Source organism: Lacerta agilis, chromosome 1 (assembly GCF_009819535.1).
Source record: "Lacerta agilis isolate rLacAgi1 chromosome 1, rLacAgi1.pri, whole genome shotgun sequence".
In the NCBI taxonomy this organism is placed as follows: Eukaryota; Metazoa; Chordata; class Lepidosauria; order Squamata; family Lacertidae; genus Lacerta; species Lacerta agilis.
In genome coordinates, this window is record NC_046312.1 from 53,923,150 (window position 1) to 53,951,032 (window position 27,883).

At 40.5% G+C, this 27,883-nt stretch overlaps 1 non-coding gene across 1 annotated transcript; it reads right to left on the reverse strand.

The window, feature by feature from the left end:
* Positions 1 to 6,078: 6,078 nt before the first annotated feature.
* Positions 6,079 to 6,183, reverse strand: LOC117061745. Its single transcript, XR_004428136.1, has one exon. It is a non-coding gene; the product is annotated as a U6 spliceosomal RNA (small nuclear RNA).
* Positions 6,184 to 27,883: the final 21,700 nt, after the last annotated feature.

Here is a 27,883-nt window from a genome sequence, read left to right on the forward strand (position 1 = left end):
ATGTGAGTGGAAGTCACAGGCCAGTGGCGCGGTAGCAGGAGGCGCCATTAGCAAAAGTGTGCCTCATGTTAAGAACGGTTTTGGGTTACAAACGGACCTCCGGAACAAATTAAGTTTGTAACCGGAGGTAGCACTGTATGGAGCAGCTCTTTGTCATCTGCATGAGAAAGGTCATATTCAGACCAGCCTATAGTGTGTCACACTATCACATTTCCTACAAGTGTTTTGGTATGGAAAGAACTGTTGCTCTGGAGAGAAGAAAATAGTTTTAAGAACTACAAGGGTGAAGCAAATTCTGTTAACAAACCCTGCTTACACAACAGGACTTCCATTTCCATAGTTCCTATGGAGAAGTCAATTAACAGCCAAAGCAGATTATATTTATAACAGCAACATGTCCAAAAGACATTTTCTATTTGTTGTTCATTTATCCTACACTGCTGTTGACTAACTTTTTTTTTTTTTTACAAACAGCAACTTGCATCGACATTTCATTTAGCCACATAGACTTGGAGGAACATCTACTTTCACCAAGATTAATTGCAAGCAGACCTCCCTTCTGGTTTCTGATCTTTTCCTTTTCCTTGAGCCCCAAACTCTGCCAAAGCACAGCAGACATAGCCAGCACAACTGGTTCTGAATAAAAAATAAGGTTACTACATAGATCCAAAATGATGCTTTGTTTTTCAACATCACATGACATATTTAATGCCCCAGAGTTTTTTTAATATATCCCCTCCCAAAAAAACGTGTCAATTTGTCAAAATCTGCAGCACATGTTTGGGTCTAAAATAGAAAATCTCCCCCCTCCCCACCTTTACATATTAAGAAAGTGGTGTGATTATGGAAGGTAGCAGACATGATTAAATTATATGCTTGTCAAATCTTTTTAAGGCATATATATATATATATATATATATATATATATATATCCAAGTGAGACTGAATTTGTGGGTGTATATGCACACACACCACATGCAAAGCACTCAAGAAAAAGAGTTATACCAAGGACACTCTGTTTTCCTCCAATTTACATCCATGGAAAGATTATATTACTGTTTCACTTGTTTTCAGGCATTTCCATCATTCATTTACTTCTGCAAAATCTTCTAAAACACTAGAGGGAGATGCGAGAAGCACATCAGGCATTAGCTGTTCTGTAAGATTAGGTGGAATGCATTGTGTGACCCAAATATGCTTTGTAAACAGGGCACTGCATTTCTCACCATTGGAAGCCTATTAAACAGTTTAGCTGATTGAAAACATTCTCCACAACTTTCAGTATTGGTCACCAGCAACAGTAAAGTGACACAGGAATGTGCTTTCAACAACATTAGAAGCCCTGTTCTCCGGCAGACTGACACATCTTTTTCACCTTTCCATAACTTGGCAGACCAGGAATGGACTTCAGCAGAAGTAAGGAAAAGGAAAAGGCTACTATTGCAACAAATACAGTCCCTCATACAGTTCATTCATATTTTTCTTACTTGCCTCTGATGATTTATAGCAACCTACGAGTAAATCATCCACCAATCAAAGTCTGTGCATATTTCATTTGTGTGAATTCTTTTACACACACACACACACACACACACACACACACACACACACACACCATACCAATTTCATTCTTGACAATGAGCCATTTTGTTTAGCATACACTTATATGTACGTACTTTTTATAGGTCCAAGCAATTTTATGCTTGACCCATGCTTTCTAGGCACAGGCCAGGCGGTTTTCCCCTTGCCCCACTTCTTTCCCAGGTAAAACCCATTCTTTATTGTAAAATCAAAGCAAACATCAGTCCGGAGAAAACCAGAATTACCATTTGCTCTAACTGAGCGCTAAAGAGCAGTTTTCCCCAGGTGAAAGCAGTGGGAGAAGCCCTAAATTTACCTTTAAAAGCCTGAGTAAATAAAATTTTATTAGCCTCATTCTTAAATGTCTTAGAACCTTGGTATATTGTGGACCACCTTGTGACGAACCTCCACTTCACACTCTCCCCTTGTTACTAAGTGAATTTCTAATCAGGTGTTCTGGGTCAAATTTCAATCCACCCCACCTGTCCCTCTGAGGTCCGTCTGTGATGTCAATCCCCTTTTATTTATAATCTGGGGATCTCTTAGTAACAGGAGCTTTCCTGTCCAGCGGCCGTGGCCGGTTATATCCTCCGCTCTGGGCTTCAGGGGTTAGACTCTCCTTTGCCTACAGATCAGGGTTTCTCTTTCATTAGATCCCTCACTATATCAGTTAGCTAAGCCCCCTTAGCAACTCTGTGGCAATACCAGGGTTTCCGCCCGCTAGCCCCTCCTGAGGGAACTCCAAGACACAAACGATCACCCTGCAGGTCAGTTTTGTCCTTTCCCTGAGTTCACCTCCTCATGAGCATACATAACTCGCTGGACCAAATAATTGAAGATACTTTCTTAGCTCAACAATAACAAGTCTTTATTCCTTTCAGAACATAACGGTTTCAGTAATGCAATCGTTTATAAGCTTAGTTTCATAACAGTGTAAACTCTTTCTTTCAGCATCATATACACATCTTCAACCTATCCTAACCTACCCACCACTATCCTGGCCCCACGCCCTCCTTCTTCCAGTCACCATTCTCCACTCTAACGGCTCCCTCCTTTTAAAGAGAGGAATGTCCCGCCTCCCATGGGATATCTGCCACTCAAACTGGGGTGCCCATTAACTCATAAAACACTGCGGGTTTCTGAAAATCCCTTAACTTAGATCCGATTCGTTACACACCTTTTTTTCATTTAAATATATATATATTGAAAAAAATTATTAAAGCTTGGAAATTGCATATGTAAAACCTCTTGCATTAGGACTCACACATTTCCAGGAGTCAAATAAATTGACATTAAAAATACAGTTACTTGTAACCCAGTCCTAGTCATGTAAATCTAAAAGCAAGTCCCACAACATTCAGTGTTCCTAAGCACATGTAATCAGTGAAAACAGCCCCCCAAGTAACTGTTGCACAGGAAAATTATTGTCCCTTCCTATTTCCTATAGGATAATTTCCTATTTCCTAAAGACCTAACAGGATTATGATTAGAAATGTTGCTCTTTGTTGCTGTCTATATGTTCCCTCTTCAGTTGTGAGTATTGAAAGTTACATGGTATTTGGACTACTAAAGAACCAGATAGTTGGTTGCTAAGATTGTCTTATAGCTCACATCAGTCATACTCAGTGTTATTATATTATTAGCCAGATCTCTGATTTATGAAAAATATGGCTGTGAAAAACTCCTCAAAGCACCTCTTTAATATTGACTTTCAAAGTATGTTTGCTTAGCATTGCTTTCTGTCCATCATGGGAGTGAAATAAAGTCCTTCAATTCATTATCCTATGTGTGCTGTATAAATGTGAAGCCAGTTCTATTGCAGATGGCACAGCCAGAGACAAAATAAGCCATTTTAAATGCTCTAGCATGCATGCTAAATAACTCATAAGGATTTTTATCATTGAAATTCATAAACATTTAATATGCTGAAATTAAAATCCCAGCGAAAAAGTGGTCTCACGCTGGGCAGTATTGCAGATGTGAGTTGGAGAAGAAATAGGTAGTCATGTGGAGCAGCAAGATGACAAGCCTGAGAAAGACAGCTGAACAGCTAGCGATTACATGGAACCGATTCTATCAGACAAATGTATTATTTAGCAACTTTTCGGATCCACATCTCTAACCACCTGGAGGCTCCTGCATGTGGTTTGTGGAACACAAGCTCTTTTTTTAACAGTGTTAAGATAAGATCTTACTAGATCAGATGAATCTCCATGACCTGCTGGCCAGTCAGTATTAGCAAGGAACTCAGGCAATATAGCTCGGTTAAATTATATGAAGCTAAAGATTCAAATGTTCATCTCCCAAAGTAAACATGTTGAATCTTAATAGCCAGATTTTGCACTTTGCCAGTGACATAATTTGATTTTAAATAGGCCACAGCTTATTTAAATATATAGCAATTAACCCATGTGTGGCGATGTCTTCCTAGTGTTGTATGTGGCAAAAAAGATCTCATAGTGGGGAGTTGCTGGTAGGAGCTGGGAAGACCCTGCTGCAGAAATGTGACACTGTGGTCACCACTGCCCACCCCAATCTTCCCACTACTTTAATGATACCTCTAGCTTCCTTGGGAAAGAAACCCAAATTCTGCCGAGACAACTCCCCAAGACTTTCACTCCAAATCCTATCTGCCCATGACAGTGACACTACAATGCCCACCAATATCCTCAGACACCTTGTCTGGTTAAAACAAAGAAAAGCAGAATGGCATTATTGTGCCATCTGGACTACTGCTTATGCCACCAGTATCTGCGAAGTCAACGTTACCAGAGCCCTGTCAGATGGCCCTCAAACATTCTATGCTGGAGCCAAAATTGCCTGAGAAATCACTTGTGAAGGGTACAAAATATGTCATTGTACATAAAAACATCTCCATAGTAATTACAAGAAAACCCAGAAAATACAATTAAAAGGTAAAAGAAAAGAAAAGTATGTATTATCGTCTGCTAGTCCCTGTTCTCTTTCTATATTCTTCCCTATTTTTTCATTGTTTTGGTCTGCTGTTCTTTCTTGCAGTCCACCTTGGGTGGTTTTAAATGGAAATATGGGGTATAAACAGTTTAATAAATGAAGCAGTTGGTGCCCATATTCACAATTGTTTCTAATGCCACTGCACCTAGCAGAAATACATTTCTCTGCTCTACTCCCAACTGTCCTTTGCTAATGTTCAGTAGCTGAAAGTTCAGTGTTCCATTAGGCCCAGAGCAACTGTGATACTATGCGATTTTTTTATATTGTAATATACAGTCTAGGAGAATCTAGATGAACCATCCACTTTTACCTCCTGTGTTAATGTTAAGTGGACTCTGTGTGCCACAGGTCCCAGCTCTGCACTAGAGACGGATTAGCCTATATTAATAAATGTACAAGGGTCTTACGAAAGGGAGCAAAAATCTTGCGGCAAAAACTAGCCAGAGGTAAGCACCTTTGAAGCCCATTGATTTAATCAGGAGAAAGTTAAGCACACTCTTTCTTTATGTAACATTCCCCTCCAAGAGATGATGATAAAAGTTAGTCAAAATGTTTCTCCACATGGATGACTTTTTCTCCCTTATTAATAAACCATTCTGCATAGCTTTGAGAGCCCATCTTGCATTACGGGTGCTCCCCTTCCCTCCATAAGTCAGGATGGCTTGACCATCGCAGGCTCTGCTTACTTTGCCCCTTAATTAGACTCTCTGGTGCTTGCCAGGCTGAAAGCCTCATAATGTCCCCTAGCTCCAGTGTGAATAAGATGAACCATATACGTGATTTTCTCTCCCTCCCTCCCCCCCCCACCAACTTGAGGAAAAAAGTCTTTCTTTGAAGACAAATTGCAAATCTTCCTCAGAAGACTTCCCCACTCTCGGAAGAATACTATACTGTCCTAGATGCTGATGTGCTCCACAACAGCTTCCTTAGAGATTTCAATCTTTCGTCAAGGCCACACACTGATTTCCATTAAAAAGTGTCCTTGGAATCAGAATTTCCCCATTGGCTTTCTACATTGAAGTTGACATAAAAATTTCACAGCAACTTCTCAGCTGCTCTGCTGTCAGTTTAATTACCCACCTTGAGCACCATTCCCCTTTCCGCTTAGAGACATAGACGGCCCGCTCGTCATATATTGACTCTAATGTATTTTTAAAAGGTTGTATTGTTTACTGTACAATGCATGGCTGTCTACCCTTTGATTCATTGTTTTTTGATTCATGCTCCCATTCATCAAATTAGCTGAAGGAAATTGTACAAAAATCAAGCTGGGGATTTATTTGAGCAGGTAAACAAGAAACATACATAGCCATGACCATCGAAATTCATAGAAGCACAATACTGTTATTAGGGACAAGAGAAATGTCACAAAATTGTGAACAACCTTTCAAGTTCTTTAGGACTCCTCATCTATCTGGACAGCAAAACAGGGGAGTGGGGAGAGAGAACTGGCATGTTATTAAAACTATAAAATCTGTGATTTTGTAACTGAGTGCTGGAGGAATTGTGCAGACCAAGGGGCTCATCCACACTTAGCTTTTGCCCTGCTCTAACATCCTTGCAAATGGGCCAGGTTAATCTTCTCTGTATCGTTCCAATTTTAGTATATGTGCTGCTGAGGCCAAGCACTTGCCCTGCTCTCTCTAGGCACAGGTTCATGCTTTAAAGCTTTGTGTCTGAGCACTTTTTTGTTTTGCCCAAGAAAACCTGCTCTTTTATGCACAATCAGAACAAGTGGCAATACAGGTTTTTGCTTGCTCTGACTCAGCAGTAAACAGTGGTGTTTTGCGGGGAAAGCGGGGGGGGGGAGTGCTTGGACATGGAGCTTTAAAGTGCAGCCCTGTGCCTAAAAACATGGCACAAAAGGAAGTCTGGATGAGCTCTAACAGTACAATCTGGTGATGTGTCTTCTCAAGCTGAATTCAGTGATCCCAATTGCCATGTCATTTTTTATAGGATTGGCAGTCTAAATTAGATTACTCTCTACTTACACTCATGTCAGGAACTGGAGTCAGGGGCAGGCCAGCAACAAAACACCTGGTATCAGTGAAGTTAACTCTTTATTCAAAGAAACCAAAGCAGGTGAAGGCCTAGAACTGGTCTTGCCCCAGTGCCACAGTTGTGAGGACTGAAGGTCCCTGCCTTCCCACTGCTTTCTAACGCTCTTTCCCTGGTTTCTTCTCCAGCAGTCTAAAACTCCATCTTGTCTCTCTCCCCCCCCCCCGCCCTCTTCATTTCTCTTTGTGCTCTGGGAGACCAAGAAGAAGGGAGCCTGTTGCAGCAGGAAGGAGAGAGTCCCTGGCTTTGTCAGCAGCCTTAAAGATCTCTGCCTCTTGGCCTCCTCCTCCTCTTCAGCCTCTGATTCTGGACTGTTCTCTGCCACAGCCTCTTCATGCTCACTAAACCCTGTTACCTCTTCAGCTTCCAACATCTCCCCCCCCCAAAGTGCTGCCTCTTGTCCCTCTGACCACTCATCATTGTCCCACCACTAATCCCCTGTCTCTGAGCCTTCTTTCCCTGGGGGTTCCCCAGGGGGTGCCTCCCACTACTCCTCTGTATCCAGCCAGTCCATGACGAGTTTCAGGTTGCACCAAGGGCCTTCTTGGTTTTCCATGCAGAGTAGCTTTAGCTCATGAAACCCTCTTCTAGAAGAGATTTGTTAAGATGTGATCTATCCAAATTTCAGCACTTCAAAGTTGAATTCTGGATGGATTTTAGGACCCCAACACCTTAAGGACCTCCTCTTCCAGTATGAAACTATCCGGACCCTGAGATAATCTTCTGAGGCCCTCCTTCGTGTGCCTCCTCCTCGAGAGGTTCAGAGGGTGGCAACACAAGAACGGGCCTTCTCTGCAGTGGCTCCCCATCTGTGGAATGCTCTCCCCAGGGAAGTTTGCCTGGTGCCTTCATTATATACCTTTAGGCGGCAGGCAAAAATGTTCCCTTTTAACCAGGCTTTTCATCTGATTTACATCCCATGCCCTTCTAAAATGTGTGGGGATTTTTTTGGGGGGGTATTGGGTTGTTGTTTTTATTTTTATTAGGTATTTTGTGGTTTTATATCTTGATTTTATTCTGTGAATTGCCCTGAGACTCCCGGGTATAGGGTAGTATATTATTATTATTATTATTATTATTATTATTATTATTATTATTATTATTATTATTATCTGTTTTTGCCACAGGCTTTAAGGTCACTTAGACTTTGACCTGGGACCTTGTATCTATAGTGAAAGTGTAATAATGGCTCAGCCCCAACTGGAGGATTTGTAGTGCCATAACAAAACACTGGAATTGCACGAAGTCAGAGTGGGGTAGGGGAGCAAAACTGAAGGCAGGGTTGTACAACAGCAGCAGCCGTGACATGGTAGGGAAACTGAGGGGGGAAGTGCTGGTTTGAAACAATGGCAGAAGTATGGTTTTAAAAAGGTGGGTTTAAACAAGAGCAGAAGTTTGAGTAAAGTACTATGGAATATTTGATGGCTACACATCCTTTATCTCTCTTATATGAGGCAGCTGAGGAACAGAGGAGGGAGAATTCTGAGTACAATGAGATGGTAGAAACACTGAAAGGGAGAAAATGGTTGTCTTAAATAATGGGAGAGATTTGAATACAGTGGTACCTCGGGTTAAGAACTTAATTCGTTCCGGAGGTCCGTTCTTAACCTGAAACTGTTCTTAACCTGAAGCACCACTTTAGCTCATGGGGCCTCCCGCCGCCTCTGCACCGCCAAAGCACAATTTCTGTTCTTATCCTGAAGTAAATTTCTTAACCTGAAGCGTTATTTCTGGGTTAGCGGAGTATGTAACCTGAAGCGTATGTAACCTGAAACGTATGTAACCCGAGGTACCACTGTAGAGTGAATTGGGGTAACATTGGGAGGAGTGGCATTTTCAAACAAGCTTTGAGTACAACAACAAGAGCACTTGGAAGGGCTCTGTTGTGTTAGGTTTTTGATGGTCGTTTCTGTGTTGTACCCTTTTCTGCTATTTCTCCTTGTTAAATCTGGTTTCTTTTTTATTTGGGAAAAAAAATAACAACACCCAACAGCACCTACCTCTCAGTGTACATCAATCCCTGCTTTACTCAAATCACTGCTATTGCTTAAAACAGTCACTTCCCCCTTTTGGTATGTTTCCTTCTTGCTGTTCTCAGACTTCTCCCTCTTCCATTTCTCAGTTGCTCCATAAGATTTGAATGTGTTTTTCTGCCTTTACGTACCTAGGCAGATAAGAGAAGCCACCCTTCATATCACAGATGTGAGAAGCTACCTCACTTTATCTCAACTGAGAGGGTAACTTAGAAAGGCTACAGCCTCTCATGTTATGATATATGAGGTCTATTGAGACTTCACCATTAAGCCTATAAAACTTGTTCTCCTCTCCATTTCCAACCTGCCTGTTCCCGACCGGGTTAAGTGCCGGGTGGGAGGCACTCAAGAAGTTATTTAAACAGCACAGACCTATATGGCATATGGAAAAACAAGCATCCTAAGGCCGTGAACTGTGAAAGCTTCTATAGCAGAAGTAACTGAGAATTTTGATACAGAATAATTAGGTGAGCGTATTTCATTTCTCCCTCTTTTACAATTGTCAACACCAGTCTAACTGAAAGTTTCATAAGAGATTGAGGTATGAAAAACTGAAATAATTACATATAAGATCCATGAAAAGGGTAAGGTAAACCACTGGTTGCCCACGCGAAGGGATCAAAGTATGAATGGCAGTAAGATGAAAAGCTTTTGTGTGTTCTTTGTATAGAAAAATTCCCTTAGCTTTATTTTACACAAGAACTTTCAAAAGATCTTCTGTCTGTTCAAAAGAAAGCCTAATGAATATCCTACGTGAGGCCATTTGTGATGAGAAAAGGGTGCAGATTCTTTGGTAAATTCTTCAAGTAGGCTGCCAAGCAATCTTTTGCTTCAGAGTTTGCTTTGGTGGAGTCTTCTTTTGAAGCTACTGGAAGCCTTTATCTCCTGATATTTTTAGTTATATAGATTAGACCATTTGCTGACAGATGCTATTGTTAGTGCCACAGTAATAATAGTGTTTGGCAGTTACATCGTGCATTAAAGTTTCAAGGCTCTATGGAAAACATCATTTAATTAAGTTTCACAGCAGCTTGGTAAATGTTTATAGCTGCATTCCCCTCCTTCCCCAAGAAAGAGAAACTGAGACAGATGCCCCACCACCTCAAAAAAACAGAAAAAGAAAACTAACTTGCTTAAGGCTACCGGTATGTGATAATTCAGTAGCCGACTATGAAGTAGAGTCCAAGTCTATTTGTCCCCATCCTTAGCATCTTGCAAATCACTAAATGCCATATTTCCTTTGACAGGCAGTTATAGCATCTGTAAGCCTGACTCAAAATCCAATTAACTCAATGAAAGGTTTTTTTTTTGACAGCACTTAGCTTGGGCCAATTGCATCAAAAGAGACCACAGAAGGTATGTGCCTTAATAGGCTGGCTTATTGCCCAGGCAGGTGCATTCTGCAGCCCTGAGAGAGCACTGAGATGACTGAGACAGGGCACAGCTGTTGGGCGAGATTGGGCCAAATCTTTATTGACGACAACAGGAAATGGGGTTGGCGTGGCAGTAGGGCAAGTCTCCCTTCCCGCTTTTCACTCAGCCCCTGCTGATGGAAAGGCATCTCTGTTGGGTTGGGGAAGTGGCCAAACCTCCTGTAAGGGAGTTACCCAAACTTGAATTTTGATGTGGTGCAAGCCAAGCATCCAGGGTCTAATTGGGCAACCAGGGGAGAGATTCCAACTAGGCAGATGTCCTAACCTGAGTTTAAAGCCAATCCTCCCCTCAGGCCCCTTATGAGGGCCTCCTTTACTACTCAATGTCATTTTTACCAAATTCTACAAAGCTCTATCAAATGCCTAATATTTAAGCCTCAATTCACTGAGGGAATGGCAATCTTCACAACAACCACAGGGAGGCAATTAAGATTGGGAGGATAAAAAATTCTTTTCTGGTCCCGTGAACCAGTAACTCCTAAAACCCACCAAAGCTCTAATGCTGAGACAGGTGGGCAGGAAGCTCATAGGGTGAAATAGCCCTGAATTCTCCTGACTTATCACCACCCCTTCCTCTTGTGATTACTACAGCTTCTATTCTGTCCCTTCATACCATCTCTCATCACCCCACCTATCCCAATCTGTAGCTTGTTGCACTATGATGACTTTTCCAGAGGTCAGATGTCACCTGAAAATGCTCATGCTACAAGCCTCATTCTGGGCATGCCCTGCACCATTTTATCCGTACCATGCATAATTATAGAAACTATAGTAATGTCATCCCTTACTCACCTTTTCTCAAGTCCCAAATGCTACAACCATCTTGTGCTGTCGCTTAGTGCAGACCCAGGTTATCGAGCCTGAGCTTCGGCAGCCACTGCCCATCATGAATCACCATTGGCAGGACTGACAGCAGCAGAAGAAGATATGTTCCATGCTTATGATAATATTTTATTCTCTTGTTAATTGTACTGTTTTAAATGTGCATTTCATATTTGACTTCCTTTATTAATGTTTTCTTTTGGAATAAAATAGGAAATTCTTTCCAGTAGCACCTTAGAGACCAACTGAGTTTGTTCTTGGTATGAGCTTTCGTGTGCATGCTATCTGAAGAAGTGTGCATGCACACGAAAGCTCATACCAAGAACAAACTCAGTTGGTCTCTAAGGTGCTACTGGAAAGAATTTCCTATTTTGTTTCTTTTGGAATGTTCAGTATATATATATTTGCTGCATTAAATGTGCATTTTGTAGTTGACCTCCCTTGTAATGTTTTATTTTGATATCTTTGAGAGAATATTTTAGGTTCCTGTTTCTAATTATGTTGCTTTGAACGTATACTTTATATTTGACTTTCTTCAATTATGCTTTAATCTGGAATGTTCTATTTGATGCTTCAGTGTAGGTTGTAAACTGCTTAGAATTTTTTTCCCCTTTAAAATTTAAACCAGTATAGAAATGAAGAGAAGAAGAAGTTATCTTCATAGAGGAGTCACTTGATCATTTTGATCCCCTTGATAATTCTGACTGCCCTTTTCTGAACCTTTTCCAATACTAAAACATTTTCTTCCCTTTTCCTTTTCCTTGCATATTGTCTTTCTTTCCTAAACGGATAGTATCCTAAATGTAGAATCTACAGCCCTGTGCTCTTACCTCCAGTGCTAGCTCAGGCAGATGAGCCTCAGTCAGCTCTAGCCATTCAGAGGACTGGAACACCACATGGAGAAAAGAATGAGGTTCAGCAGGTTTTCTGGAGCTGCTTTTGAACAGGAGTTGGATCTATTAGAGCTGCTGTGACCATTCTCAGCAATGAAGTTGGTTCAAGGCTTCAGTAGGACTGTACAGTATTAACTCCATGTACTTCTGGGCTTTGTTTCATTTCAGCTGGCACATGAAGAGGGTCACATTGGCACAGTAGTGGCACCATTGGGGTCTGCCCCATGTGCTTAACTCGTTTGTGATTATTGCAGTTATATAAAACAAATAGTCTAGAAATAAAGACTTGATATAGATGAAGAAGGAAAGCATTCACATTTTTGGACTTCTTTCCACTTGTCAGTCAATCATATTACATGATTGATCTTCTCATATAAATAGGGATTGAATCTCTAATGACAGATTAAAATAATATTGCTTCCAAAGAACACATAATCCCACTCAATATTTTATAAAACCCCAACTTGGGTAATAAATTTGTTTGTCTTCCTTTCATAAGTGAAGATTTGTAAGGCTATAATGGCACCGGCTTTTCTTTTTCTTTGCATAGATGGCAATTGCGTCTCATATTTTTAAATAATTACATGATCCATCTCCTAAATTATTATTTTTATTATTATTTGAAAGTATAAAAACACATCACAGTTCTTAAAGGCACCCCTACAGCTCCTCTTTACCCTCTACCCTTTCATAGCTTATTGGTATGCCGGAGAGGTCTTGATCGAGACTTTCTGGATTTGATTCTGCTCTCAGGAGCTCTGGATCTAAGCTTGAAGGCATGGTTAATAATGTATTTTCTAAAAAAAAAATAATAAAAAGAAAAGAGTAAACAAAAAGAAAAGTCTTGCAGGTGGATTGGTTTAAACTGGAAACAGAGTTCTAGCTATTGGTGTTCATCCTCAACTAAGGCTGACCCACAGTTGATTTGCACTGAAATAATAACCTGATCATGCAAGCAGTTCTCCCAAGTGATGCTGTTGACATGTTTGTACTTCCTTGGCTTGGAAATTAACATTCACCATGCTCACAAGTGGAGCATGATAGTTGCCTATTCTGTGCAAGTGTCATCATCAATAATTAGCCAAGCTGAAGAAGCATTCCAGTTACCTGTAGAGAGGGGAAAGAATATGCAAACTCAGCTTCCAAACAAGACTCATCTGACCTCACCACCCAAGCCAGTGTGTAGACTGGATATAGAGAGCCGCTGCCAGTCACTATAAAGAATATTGATCTAGATAAACCAATAGTCTGATGACTCAGAATAAGGCAGCTTCATATGTTCCATATATTTTTGTGGAAAGAGTTTAAGCTCCATTTCCACTGTTTTCCTCCCTGCTTCTTTCTCTCTTTGAAAATATCAGACTGCCTTCTGCTGCCAAGCCATTTGTCTCTTTTGTCCAGTCTATTGTGATTGGCAGTGGATTTCCAAAGTCTTCCCCAGCCTTAAACTAGAGATCCCAGCTATTGAGCCTGGGAACTGTAGGTGGAATTAAACATAATGCTAAGAGGGCTATGAGTGGAGGCAATGAAGTCTGTTCATGCAACAGGGCTTCCCACCCTCTCTTCCCACTGGGTGTCCTTGGGTGCCTCCTAAACCTGTTCTGAAGATCCCCCAAGCCTCCAGGGCTGATTTAGAGAGTGTGGGTGGTGCAGAGTAAGAGGGGAGAAGGTCCTGTTGCACAAGTGGATCCCTCATTCCACACAAGCAACAACCTAGTAGTTGAATATCACCCATTGCACTCAAACCATGTGCTTTGTCGGCAGGACTGGGTCTACTACTGACATAGTTCTGTTGCTTGCCCCTGGCGAACTATCTGGTGGTATCATTAAAGGATATGAAGTTATCAACTATTGTCTCGGATTGTCTTGTGCAATCTTGCTGCGTCTGCCTATGGACCTTCCTAAGGAGCTGTGCTTCTGCCTGTGTGCAGGGCATATGAGTATGAAATATTAGGCAAGGTAGGGCATATCTGAAGATGACAAATTGTTCTGATGTATCATTGACCTTCATTGCTGCTTCTGTTGTGCTCCCAGCTCTAAGAAACCCACAATATAAGACTATCATATTACACACAGCCTATTTGATTGGAGGACATAGTCTGAAAACAAACCACTTAGATCCTTGGTCTTTTCAGGTTCAGTTGCTTCATGTTTTCCATTAGGGCTCACACTGCACAGCTCAATTCTTCCTAATGCTTTTCCAGCATCACATCTCACAAGGCTGTGGAGAAATGAAATTGAAGTTTGGCTTCTTTTTTCATATCTAAGAGCAGCCTGGAGATTTTGTGATTTGATCCTCCGGGTTCTGGTGTTCAGTGAACCAAAGCTCTATTTTCCCAACATCCTCTGTGAGGTTTATAACAAGACACCAAATATTAGTTGAAAAATTATATCCTGCAACCAAAAGGGGTGGTGGTGGTGGGGAGATGGAAAGGAACAACAAACAAACAAAATCCACTGTTATCTTCTTCTACCATGTGATTTTAGACAGCAAAATCTACCATATCTCTACAGGGGGCGGCAATTTCAGTTCATTCATATACTTGTAACAATGTAACATAGATGCTAGCTGCATATATCAAGATTGTCATGACAATACTTGGTACTTTTTTCTGAGTGGGTGGGGGGTGAAATAAAAAGATAGCAATGGAAGTACAGTCATAAAAAGAAATAGGTTCTAACCTATTTGTCAATAACTGTATTTATGGTGATAAACTGAGAAGAAAGACTTTTGTCTGGGCAAAGTAAAATATAATTATAGAGTCCAATGGCCAACATCTTCGATGAACATACATTGATTTGAGTCTTCTATTCAGTGATCAAAACTGAGTCCGAAAATGATGAGACTAAGTATCATGGGGAAGACAATATTGCTTCAATATGCATTAGAAAGTCTCCACAATTATTCTGTGCCTTGCTAAAATAATCTTCAGGACTGTCCAGGTGCAACATATTCTGTGACTTTACTGGTCTTTACAAGGATTTAGCCAACAAGGTCAAATTGCTGATAGCTAACAGTGACAGGTTATGAAAACAGTGTTGTGTTAATAGTGAAAGGTTATGTAAAATGGTGTTGCATTAAATTGTTCTGTTGAACATTCGGTGTGAAAACTACTTTTTAACAGAGAGAAAAGTGTTTCACTGTGTGAGGTTCTGCAAAATGGCTACTAGCAGGCTTTAAAAAGTGTGAAAGGGTACGATGGGATTCCTATTCTTTCACACAATTCATGTATTTATTTTTTTCAGCCTTGGTTCCTGAACAGCTTCTCCTAACATGTTGTTGTTTTTTAAGCAAACAAACAAACTTGAATGGCAGAAATTGCACAGTGAACAAATTCTATCAGCTTCAGACTTGGTGATATAGCAGGTGAGGGGGAAAAAAAGCCCTCCCGTTGCTCTGAATTTAGGGAGATGAAATGCAACCAAGCAATTGGGCCAACACTGCTGCGTCTTGTAACTGTCTTGCTATGGTAACCTGGTGGTTTCATTACCCACTAGTGCTGCACAGCTAGATTCTCACCGCAATCATGCATATATCTCATATGACAGTGTGCATTTGGATATACATTATATTGAAAGGAAATAAATGTGGAGGAGAGTATCCAGTGAGTCATACCCACCATAAGACTTTCAATGGGGTGTGCAATTCAGAGGTGAATCCACACTCATAGTCTAACCAACTAGCTAGTTATGTGTAACCGGATCAGGATAAAGGTGTATTGGTCTGGTTCCTTGGCAGCAAAAACTCATGCTCCATTTCCCTGAAATGAGTCCTGAAGGAGTTTCATCAAGTTTTGCAAGAGGAAATGAAAAATTGTTGGAAGGAGTCCAGTTTGTGTTTGTATTTGTGTTGTATGTGAAAATGATGAAGAAATGCATAGCCACCACAATCAAAATAATTGATGGCAGCCGACAGCCCATATTGCTGGCTTTGGGACCTGTGATACTCTTCATACTATTCAAATTCTAAATAATCAAAATTGTAGCAGTAGATCTACTTGCTACAGATTTAGTCCCAAATCCCTTACCTTAATCAGATTTTTATAATTGTGTGATATGAAAAGGCAACTCTTCTAGGTTTTGATAGAGACTAGGCATTATGAACTGGTTTCTATAAAAAAAATAGGTATGTGCTTGCATTGAATAATACCACACTATTGCAGTCTATAAAGTGTCAACTTGTTCTGATTGCTAGGAACACAGACAAGGGAGTGAAGGTTTGTTACATATTTTGCAATTTTACTTGCCCATTCACCATTAACTCACCATCTGACTCCAACCATACTTTCTTCATAGATTTGGCTCCAGGAAAAAAAATTTTTTGCTACATAGCTGGGCTGATCTGAACCCAATTTCATGATGTGAAATAATATTCTGTTCCAGAAATAAAGACGTTTCATAAGATATTTAATTACAGAAACCAAGGTGCATTGAAAGTGCCCTCAAAGTTTCAAAAACATTTTTATGTATTGCCTGACACCTATTATTTCAGAAGGCATAACTACTAAGCTTAAAGATACCAACTGGGAGTATGAATGTGCTTTTGAAGAACCACCTGTCAAGTTACAAATGCGCTCCTTGAAAAAGCTCTTTAAAATGAACTCTAGAACCTAGGCTGGGATAATCCTATCATCAGAAACATGTGATTACATGTTGACATTACTCTGACAAAGATGGGGAGAATAAACAACATTTAACATTATTATGTCACTTTCATGAAATATGCAAAAGAAAGGAAAGTTAGAGAACACAGAAGGAAGAAGTGAAAACTAAAGTAATACCAACTAAATAATACCAATGGTTACTTCTGTTCCTAGACTGCACCCAGTATCAGTGAAGTCACTGGTCATTCCAACACGAACAAACAAACAAACCCTTGGCAGTGAAGCCACTTGGTTCTTCAGACATACAGTGGATAAAGTCAATGACAGAACAGTTTTGAGATGGGTGCTTTAAATGCTTCCATCGCTTAAACACCAGGCAGAAATTTTAGACAAAACAAAATAAAATAAAAAATTCCTTCCAGTAGCACCTTAGAGACCAACTAAGTTTGTTCTTGGTGTTCTAAAATAGAAATTTTAGAGTTATGCTAAGTATTCACTTGTTTCACACTATAGCTGCAAAGATTATTGAAAAAGTAGTTGCCTTGCTGAATGTTCACATTGCTTTGATGAAGTTGAGTCCCCTTTTTGTGCCTTATTTCCTGAAGCCATTCTTTTTATTTGACCTCACTGTCCTCAGCCTCAGTTGCCCTCTTTGCTATTTTCTGAATGGCTGTCATGACCCATGTGATTTTTTTCCCCCATGGGCATTTGTACATCAGCCGGTTAGCATCAAAGCAACGCAAACACATTTGTCCCAAGTGTCCAACAATCACTGAGAATGGAAGATGTTGTAGATCACCCTTGCTGACATGCCTTAGTTGGTATACCTACATTTTTAATTAGTGGTTTGTTTGATGATTTTTTAAAAAAAAAATGTGCTTGTTTTTTATGAGACAACGTCCTCCCTTGCTCTTGCTCTCTCATCAGTTGGATTCACAGTTTGCCATTCAAAATATCACATTTATATTATATTGAAAAGCATTCAAACCTGTTAATAACAACTTTTTAATAGCTATACTTTTTATTGTAAACTCATGAAACTGTATGAAGTTTTAATGAATGCACGATACTGATTTATCCTTGCACTGTCTCCCATCAGAGATGATGACAGAAATCTTTACCACACTTTGAATCACTCTGATTTTCTTTCCCCGCTATTCCTTTCTCAATAATCAAGACAATAATTTTAATAATCAATACTATGTCAGAATCAACACTAGCGATCAGTGACATTAATCATAATGAAAATATCACGGAAGGCTTCAGCAGCTCTTTGTACTGTAGGCAGTCTGAAGAGACAAGCTGTTGACAGTGATTCATGGCTGCAGATTCAGGACCATCTGCTATTTTGCAGAGTTCCCCAGCCAAGGTGACAAGGTGAAGTGTAGCAGCTGCATCATCCTTGCTTTCTAAAGTCTAGCTAAAACTGGCCACTCTAGTGAGCGACAACATCCTGGCCCCAATAAGATGATGGCAAGCAAAGTCCTCCATATTCCCCAGTATCAATTAGCTCTCATAGAGCAATTGGCACCAGTATTGTCATGACTTGTCTGTTTTGTGGAAATGACACATAAGCCTTTCAATGTTTCTGAAGCTTTGCAATCACAGCCTCCTTGTTATCCAACATTATTTATAATTCACATGTCCCTTTGACTGAAATCCTGGAAACAACATAGATATGTGAATTTTCTGTGGAGATAATCACATTCTGCCACATCTATTTGAATAAATTTGTTATATTATAATCAACTATGTTGTTGTAATGATATGATGATATGATGTATCACTGAGTGATGGCCCTTCCCCATTATGCAACCCTCACTCGGCATGAGTTCTAGCTATGCTACAAAGGAAGGTCCCAGCCAATCCCAATTGGACACTGGAGTGTGGCTGAATCCAACAGGTCTTGAATTAAACAGTGAAACTTCTGAGTGCAACTGATCCCTGCCAAAAGTGGGGCTCGAGGGCAGAATTGAAAGCAATTTTTGCTTATTTCCCATGCCCTTTGCAGCCCCCTACACTTATCGATATCTGCCTCACAGGTTGGGAGACACTTTGAAACAGCAGCAGAGGTGCAAATTTGACCTTCCCCACTTTCTGCTCACAGAAGTCTCCACTTCAATGGAGGGACACAACTGGATATAACCCTAAGGTTGCAATCCTATTCATGCTCACCTGCAGTAAGTCCCAGGAAAATAACTCAATGGGGCTTACCTTTGAGTAGACATATATTGAATTGCATTGTGAGTTTTGTAAAGGCTTCTGGTTAAGAGGTACTGGGATCTACTCAGTACCAGTAACAAAGAAACTTTCCAGGTTTCTTTGTTATAATCATGCGGATCAACTGACATTCTATTTCAGTTCATAAGCACTATTTCAGTTCATAAGCACTTCAGAAAAGCACTTCTGTATCTGTCCAAAGGCCCATCTAGACCAGCATCCTGTTCTTTCAGTGGCCAACCAGATGTCGACGAGAAGCTTGCAAGCAGGTACCAAGAACAATAATGATCTCCTCATTTGTGATTCCCACTGGAATTTCCAAGTAACTGTGATAAATGACCTAGCATAGTTCATTTTTAAACAAACCATTGAGAAAACATATAGACTGATGATTAAATATAGAGGCAGCAAATATGGGTCTATGCTGGCTGCTCTTGGATTGTTATTTATTTCCAACTGATAAAAACTGGTTAACTTATTTTTACGAAAGGAAGATGGTACTGAAAAAGTGATTTGTCACTACTTTAGAAAGAAGTTCTGAAACAGAATTGAAATTGAACTGCTGTTATTTGCTTGGAAGAAGAAGAAGAAGAAGAAGAAGAAGAAGAAGAAGAAGAAGAAGAAGAAGAAGAAGCTGCATACTTGGGGAGAATTAATATTTTTAACTGCAGAAAGACATGTAAGTATGAACAGAGTGGGTATGGAATATCATAAGGCAGCATGAAAGAGAAGTCTTTGAAAAGTTAAAGAGAAAGGATGGTCTAATGAGAGACAGAGAAATCGTAATAGATCTATAAAGTTAACTTCCTTTCCTAGTCAATTCAAGTTCTTCTTAATTACCTTTTGTCAGTGTCTTAAAGACTGAAAGTTTTGATTCTTCCTCTTAGAAGGCATGTCAATTAAAGAGATCAATAAGATTTCTCCAGTTCTTTCACACACCTGGGCCAGCCTCAGCAATTTATCTGCTCTTCCAATCCCTGTATTAGCTAGGGCTACATCAAATACCACCCTCTTTTGATTCTCAAAAGTGTGATGGGAAAGTAGTTCTAGAGATGTTGTCCTATCTTTGACTTAGTTTCCTGATGTCACCATGTAGCCAAATCTGACTGGCTACATAGCATTACCTTGAAATAAAAGGCAATACTGTAAAGAAAGAAAAATGGGTGTTATTCAATTAAGTTTTACTCAGAACAGTGCCATAGAAAACAATGAAACTAGCTTTGTCATTCGTTCATTTCAACAGATAGAATAGAACTTAGCTGAATACCACCTGTTGTCTCTTTCCTCTTTTTGAAACCTGCTTCTTGCCTGAAGTTCATCAGCCAATTCTCACAATCTCATCATAACTCTCTCACCATCTCCTCAGAAAACCTTTCAATCCCTGCAACAAGGAGCAAAAATACATGTGCTTAATACATCCCGTAGGACAGGGATGGGGAACCTGTTGGCCTCCAGTTATTATTGGAGTCCAACTCCCATCAGCCCCAGCCCACATGGCCAATGATCAGGGATGAGGGAAACTGGACTTCAACAATACCTGAAGGACCACAGATTCCTCACATGTACCCTATGAACTACACTACATGAGGTTACATATTTGTCTAAGAACACAAGATGATCCCAGCAGCATCAGAATGGATCTGAGGAACAGTATTAGATCAGACCAAGGGCCTATCTAGTTCAGCTTCTTGTTTCCCACAGTGGCCAACCAGATGCTTGTGGGAAGCAAGAGTCCTCTTGTGCAGTTGTTTCCCAGCAACTAATATTTGGAGGCATGCTACCTCTGGACCTGGATGTAGTGTGCAACCATTGTGATTAGTCTCCATTATCTAATCCCCCTTTCAATACATCCAAGTTGGTGACAAGCACTGCATCTTGTGGTAGCACATTCCGTAGTTCAATTATGTGCTGTGTGAAGAAGTATTTCCTTTTTTCTATCCTGAATTTCCCAGCATTTCACTTGCGTGTTGAGGTCCCCAAGCCACCCCCAAAAATTTACACTTCAGACATCATTTTCGTTTGGGTTTTTGGCAATAATTTAGGCCACAACTTTATTAAAATACAAATTATGTGAGTGGTTGCGTAGCCATTGGTTCAGACTAGCTGTCCACCAGGACAGAGCTGACTTTCGGTCAGCAATGGGAGAATGCGTGGCCCTGTCCCCCTACTGGGGGTTCGGACAAAAGCATGTCGAGCCCCTGGATTCCTTTAGCGGAATTCCCTGCACACCATCATCATTCTGTAGGTGGGCACCACCCTTCCAGTAACCAACACAATAACCAATGCCTAACCGCCAACCTTACAAGTTGTGACTAGTTGCTACTGCAGTAGGCGAAAACCAAATGGCAACAGCCAATCAGCCAAATGGACAAAATTCCTACTGGGCCCCTGCCCAAAAGCAGAAAACCCCATGACAGGCAGTTGCAAGGTCAATGCAGAGGTCTATAATAACGGGAGGGAGGGTGGGTGATCCGAAGCACGCAGCCAAGAGAAGGATCACCCTGCATGCAGAGCAATATAAAGGACGCTGGGCTGTCCATCACAACATTGCAACATTTAATTCTCCCCAGCAACACCCCAGGGTCCTATTGAAGCTGTGGCCAGCTAGCTAACCCCGCCCAGCTACCAGGGAGGTGGCTTGCAAGCCCCCACCGCAACACGTGCTGTCCCAAAGGGAGAACCCGATTTAACTGGAGGATCTCGGGCGTAAGAGAGAGGAAGAAAAACCCTCTATCCACTTCCCCCACACCACTCATGGGCCTCTAATAAGAGGAAGCCTTGGTCGTTGTGATTGTCCGTTTTTCTCAATAAAGGGCAGCTTCATAAAAATCAATTTTTAATTGTAACACAGATCTCTTTTTATAACCAAGATGTGAGATGTATGTGGAGCTTATATTAAGGCTACTACAGATTGCTAGGTGGACTACACACAGATCACATTAATGAAACAAGAACTCACATTGAACTGTTTCTTTTTCTTTTTCTTTTAGTACCCAGCCAGCTGCCATGGCTTCAGGGCACCCATGCCACAGACAACTTTTTCATTTACTGTTTCTGGCTTGTGGCTTTTCAAGGGATATAGGCTGTTTTCGTTTCTAACTTTTTTTTGTGCCAAATTCTAAGATGACTAACCTGGAAACTGAAAAGAGCCAGGCTCTGATGAAGGCTGACAGTTGAGAGATGCATTCAGTTGACAACTTAATGTTTTTCACCTCAGACTGGTGGCAGCTTCCTCCTTTTGAAAATGTATTTGTTTTCTGCTGGAGGTAACATACAGAGAATGAGATGTCATATTTATACCTCAAGTGATTTGAGTGAAGCTTACTTTTGAGTAAATGCTTTCAGGATTGAGATGTCAAAATTCTTCAACTAGTTCTGCCTGAATGTCCCATATAAAATTTATAGATACTTGTTTTCTTTCCATTAAAAAAAGTAGGGGAACCCTGTTAGAGTTATCTACTAGAACATAAGGGGGACTCTCCTGATGGCTCCACTACTCTTAGAAGTATGGGGAACATTAAGTATAATTTTTTAATTGACACTGAAATGGGAAATGTCTAAATGTGTATTACTAAGGCTTTAATCTGGAACTCAAGATAGTGTTCTGTTTCAGATGTTATTCTTCCTTTATAGATATATTTTCCTCGTTTCATCCACCATATATATACTGTCCTGTTTGTTTATTTTGCATTTATGTTTATGTATAATAAAAATGCAAGACAAATGCTATTTAAAATAACAATAATCTATATTGTGATGCTTTTGTTCTGAAATGCTCTATTTGTTTTTATAATTGTATTAACTGTTTAAGTGTTAACTGCTCCACAGGGAGCTGGCATCAGGCAGCAGGCCCATTGGCAGACCAATTCTGTATTACAAAGATATCTGCAAACATGACATGATGGCTGGCAACATCAACGCTGCCATGTGGGAATCACTTGCATATGACCACAGTGACTGGAGACAGGCAGTCAGGTTGTGCAACCATAGCAGTGACCAGAGGAGGAATGACCACTGGGAGGAGCACAGAAAGAAGAAACACCATGGTACACCTATAGCACCACAATTAGATGCCTTCATCTGCCTCAGCTGCAACAAAACATGTCTCTCCTATATTGGTCTCAACAGGCATAGCAGGCACTGTAAACTTAACAACAGTTTGGCTTCACCCCCAAAGGCACACTCCTCCATTTTCTCCTGAGACAGACAAATGCCAACCATTAACTGTTTTCCTGGTTGGTAATAGTATTATTATATTGCTGTAACCTGCCTTGGGACCTTACAGTTAAGGGCAGGTAAGAAATCTTATTAATTAATTAATTTCATTTCATTTCTACAGCACCCTTCTACACAAAGGTAACCAGGTCAATTACAGCATACTATATATATATATGTTTGTATTATAATACCGAACTGGTTCCGGTAATTCATAGCCAACAGAGAAGGCTAGGCTGCTTTGGAGTAGACTGCTATTGGGTGTTGCAAATTGAGCTACTTTAATCCACCTCTCTTTACATTGATCTGTGTGAAATAGCGCACAATGTAACAGGAGCACAAAAAGATCTAGTGACAATGTTGTTTTCTTTTGGGTCCTAGCTCTTAAGAGCATCTTAGATAGTATCAACTACATTCTTAGTTACCTATATAGACATTGTATGATTATAATATGTTGTTCCTGGACACCCACACACCTGCCAGGAATAGTAGGCCTTTATTTTAACACCAGACTCTTGCTTTTAGAGAAGCTTTAGTAGCAGTGTATTATTATTATTATTATTATTAATATTATTATTATTATTTCCACCCTTACAGCAATTAAAAGCACAATGTTAAAAATGTTTTTAAACAACTTACAATCACAAAAATAAGATGGGTCCCAAAGGTGGGTCTCAGATATCCAAAGCCAGGAAAAAATAAATGTTTTTTCAGCATTTGCCTAAAGCTGTATAATGAAGGAGGAGGAGGAGGAGGAGGAGGAGGAGGAGGAGGAGGAGGAGGAGGAGGAGGAGTATGGATTTGATATCCCGCTTTATCACTACCTGAAGGAGTTTCAAAGCGGCTAACATTCTCCTTTCCCTTCCTCCCCCACAACAAACACTCTGTGAGGTGAGTGGGGCTGAGAGACTTCAAAGAAGTGTGATTAGCCCAAGGTCACCCAGCAGCTGCATGTGGAGGAGCGGGGAAGCGAACTCGGTTCACCAGATTACGAGTCTACCGCTCTTAACCACTACACCACACTGCACCAGCACACCACTGTGAGGAGGGAGTTCTACAATTTAGGGGCTGCCACAGAAGATGCCCTTTCCTGGTCCAACATCACTCTGAGTTTCTGAGGGAGGTGGGACAACAAATAGGGTCCCTTATTCCAATTATAACAGAAGAAGCGGACTTCTTAGGTATTGTGGCCTCAGCCATTATAACCATATCTCTTTACTATAGAAATCCACTCTTTGTTTTGAAAGCCTTCGGATGAAAGACCCATCCATTAAATGTTGATGAAGTCTGAAGGAATCTAGTTTCTTTCCCCTCTGGTTTTTCTAATACATTTATTGCATTACAGTTGCTAGATATTTAAAGAGCCTCAGGGACATCTAAGCTTTATTGAAAAATCAGCTCTTCGGTTACCTTTATTTTAGACACAGTATATTGAAAAACAATAGAGTTCAACCCATGCACAGTGACCTTAATCTCAGTTTTCTTGGTCAAGGAATTGAGGGAGCAGTATGAACTTTCCAAGGACATAAGATTAGATCATTGTTTGATTCATGTGGGTTCACACTGCCACATCTTTGTCTTTTGAAAAGTGTGTTTCCTGAAGTCAGAATGACATTTTCAGGAAGTACTGATCTCTGAGAATCCATAAAAGTATTTCCTCAAAACACTTCTTGCAGTTAATAGGGAAAGTTGAGGAATCCTTCAATGTCCTTGGCAACCAAGCACTGGCCCTGTATCTACTATAGCAAATAAAATTTCAGTGAATATTATGATTGAATCAGGAGTGAGGAACTGGTGGCTTGTAGGCTGTATAGAGCCTATCTGTCCACCTAATTTGGCTGCCACCATTCCATTTTCACTGCCTTTTATGATAGAAAAATGTCACATGTTTTCTTTAGTGGGATTACTTTTTCAAGCCTAGTTGTGGTGCAGGGGGTACATGCACGAGGAGGTATCACAGCTTTGAAGAGATGAGTTAACAATTCCCTACTATCAATGTGTTACAACCAGTTTACCATTAGTTTTAAGAACAACCTTTTATAGGTCCAAATGGAATGTAGTTTTCAACCTTCATTGCTGTGCAACAAAAAATCTTTGTAGAGTATGAAAGTTCCAAGACTCTCCTACACCAGGTGTGTGGGTTTTTTTGGGGGGGGATCTCTGCATTTCCCCCCTGCAGAACACAAATAATTACCCAAAATGGCCCTAGGTCTGGGGCATTGTGGAGGATACAAAATGGTGGCTATGATACAAACACAGAGCAAAAACAATAACCTTAGGATAAAAGAAAGAAGCTCTTCACTGCCAATAGTGACCCTATTCCTGAGAATCTTTTGGTGAAATGAACAGGCTGGAGAATTTCAGGGGATCATTTTGCCCAGAGTTCTTAACAAATCAGTATGAAGGAGTGATTACTGCAGTATGTGAAGGACATCGCAGTGTCTGTTGTTTGAATAAACCTGATTTGTCACAGAGATTCTTTGTATATTTAAAAGCCTTTCTTGCCTGTACAGCTTTCTTTCTTTTCATCTTGGAATATTAGAGGAGAAATTTATGCTGTACCCTTTCAACAACCTAATTCTCACCACAATCACGAAGAACAAAGTTACTGCCAGGAAAATATGTTACTAGTCTACAGCATGATTAGTGAGACCATGTATAGGTGTTAGTGCCTATGGTCATCATACATTGTGTTTTCCTTTTTCTAAATGTATTACTTTAAACTGCTGTTGTTTGTAATTTTGTTAACAGTTGGTGTAGATAAATAGATGGGCGGGTGGATGGATAGATAGATAGATAGACAGACAGATAGATAGAGTTTCAATTATGTTTCCAAAGTGCCTTGAGGGGGCATTGTCCTGAAATGTGGCAAATACAATTATTAAATAGATGAATACCTAACATAACTTTTTCTTTCCCCAACTATTGCCCCTGTACCCTATCACAAAAATACGTCACTAACGACAGTGATCTGAGAAAAATTGCATTTGGGGGACATTGTCCAGAATTATGGCTGGAAAATACATCAAGCCAAAGAGCCTTTGCCTCAAAGAAATCTATGAGCAGCCTATGTGCCACCTAGCACCAAGTTTCCTAGTGAGACCACATGAAGCTGTTGCCTAGCAACATAAAGCCAGCTCACAATAATAACCTGAGTGAAATTACAGTCACTGTTAATAACAAGCCCCATTCTCCCACAACCAAATGTAATTTATCTCCTCTCCTCCCCCAAGTCAAGCAACTCCTGTTTCATTATGAACAGAAACAGCAGATACGAATTTTCAGCGAGAATGAAGGCAGGTCAGCAGTTTCTAAGGTGCGGGGCAGAATCAAAGTGAGGCACCATTTGTCTCTTTGCGCTCTGTTCTATTCCCGAGCTATTGTCATTTAAAAAGAGAGATCAGAGCTATTGCAAGGGTTCGGGAGAATTCCCATTGAATTCAAGAGGAAGGTAGACCCCAGCCAGCCAGGTAATTAGAGCTGCAGCAGAAAGTTGTACGCAACTCACTGGCATTGTGGCGAATTGGGTCATCTGGGATTTGTACTTAATTTCTGCAGGAAGAAATTAAAGCTCAGGTGGAAAGGAGAGGCAGGCAGACCAGCCCTGCTGAGAAATTAACAACTTAAAATATGGCCTGTGCCACAACGGCAGCAAAACCACCTCCTTGCATATTGGGGTGGGGGGAGAAAAGTCCAGCAGGAAGGATCAGTCACAGAGTGAAATGTTTTGTGTCAGGGAAAAGCTATTGGAGCAGTGTAACTCCATTAAATATGACATAAAGGTAATGTTTGTGCACTAGAATCTACTGAAATAGGCAGGTGCGAAATAATTTCCAGCTCCCTTCCAATCTACCAGATAGTAACTGGTACCCAGGTGCAATTGTCTCTGAATTCACTAGCCACACTCAGTAGCAATTCTAAGCTTTTAATAATTTGGTCATGATGCATTCTGAGCTTAAAGAGGGCCTTTCTTTGTGACTTCTGTTCTGTACAGTGTAGGAATCAAGGCCCTTAGTGTGGTGACACCTACCCTTTGGAACTCACATATATCAGGCAAGCACTGTCTGTATTGTCATTTCAGCACCCATTGAATACCCTCCTTTTTCACCAGCCTATTAATTGGGGATTTTTTTTATCCTCATCTTTGTATTGGATTTGATATTGTGTGGGTACAGACCCTCCAACTGTCCCTATTTTCCAAGGGTGTCCCTGATTTAGAGAAACCATCCCAGTTTCTCATTTTATCCCAGAATATCCCACTTTTCCTCATTGGAGAAATGTTGGAGGGTATGGAGTTATCCGACCCCCAAGGGGTCTGAAGGCAAACCTTTATAGGAAGTTTTTTTTTTTAATGTTTCATTTTTTCATTATGTTTTTTCTATTGACTGAAAGCTGCCAAGAGTGGCTGAGGCACCCTGGTCAGATGTATGGGGTATAAATAGTAAAATTATTTTTATGGAATGGGATGTCCCTTTTTTCATTGGACAAATGTTGGAGGGTATGTGGGTATGTTTATTGATGTTTTCATTGTTAATCATTTCAGGATGTTTCACAGGAAGCAATTCATAAATGAAATGGAAATGAAATCTTGGTCTAGTCTGTGCTGAAACTGATCAAACTAACCTTCCAGATCCTTATCCCTCATGATCCTATTGCCTTTAAGTTCAAGTCCAGCAGGAAATCCAGAGACGTTCTCAGACTGAACCACAAAGTTGTCTTGACAATATGACCCTCATATTATTCTTGGCCCTAACCCCTGTTCAGTCATTAGAGCCCTTCTCCATGTGTGGAATGAATGTGCAGATAGCAGGTGGCTATGTCATCCACAAATTGAAACATGTGCTTGTAATATGCATCCACACTTGCAATATGCACCCATGAATAGGGTGGGTTCCATGTAATCAGGAACCCTGCTTATACTCATAGACATATACTAAAATCATGACTTTCAATTCATAAAATGGTGGCAGTTATACTCTTCTCATGCCTAACATCTGCAATGTCATTCAGTGCATGGAAAAGAAACCTAAAAACCAAATAAGGCTACAGAT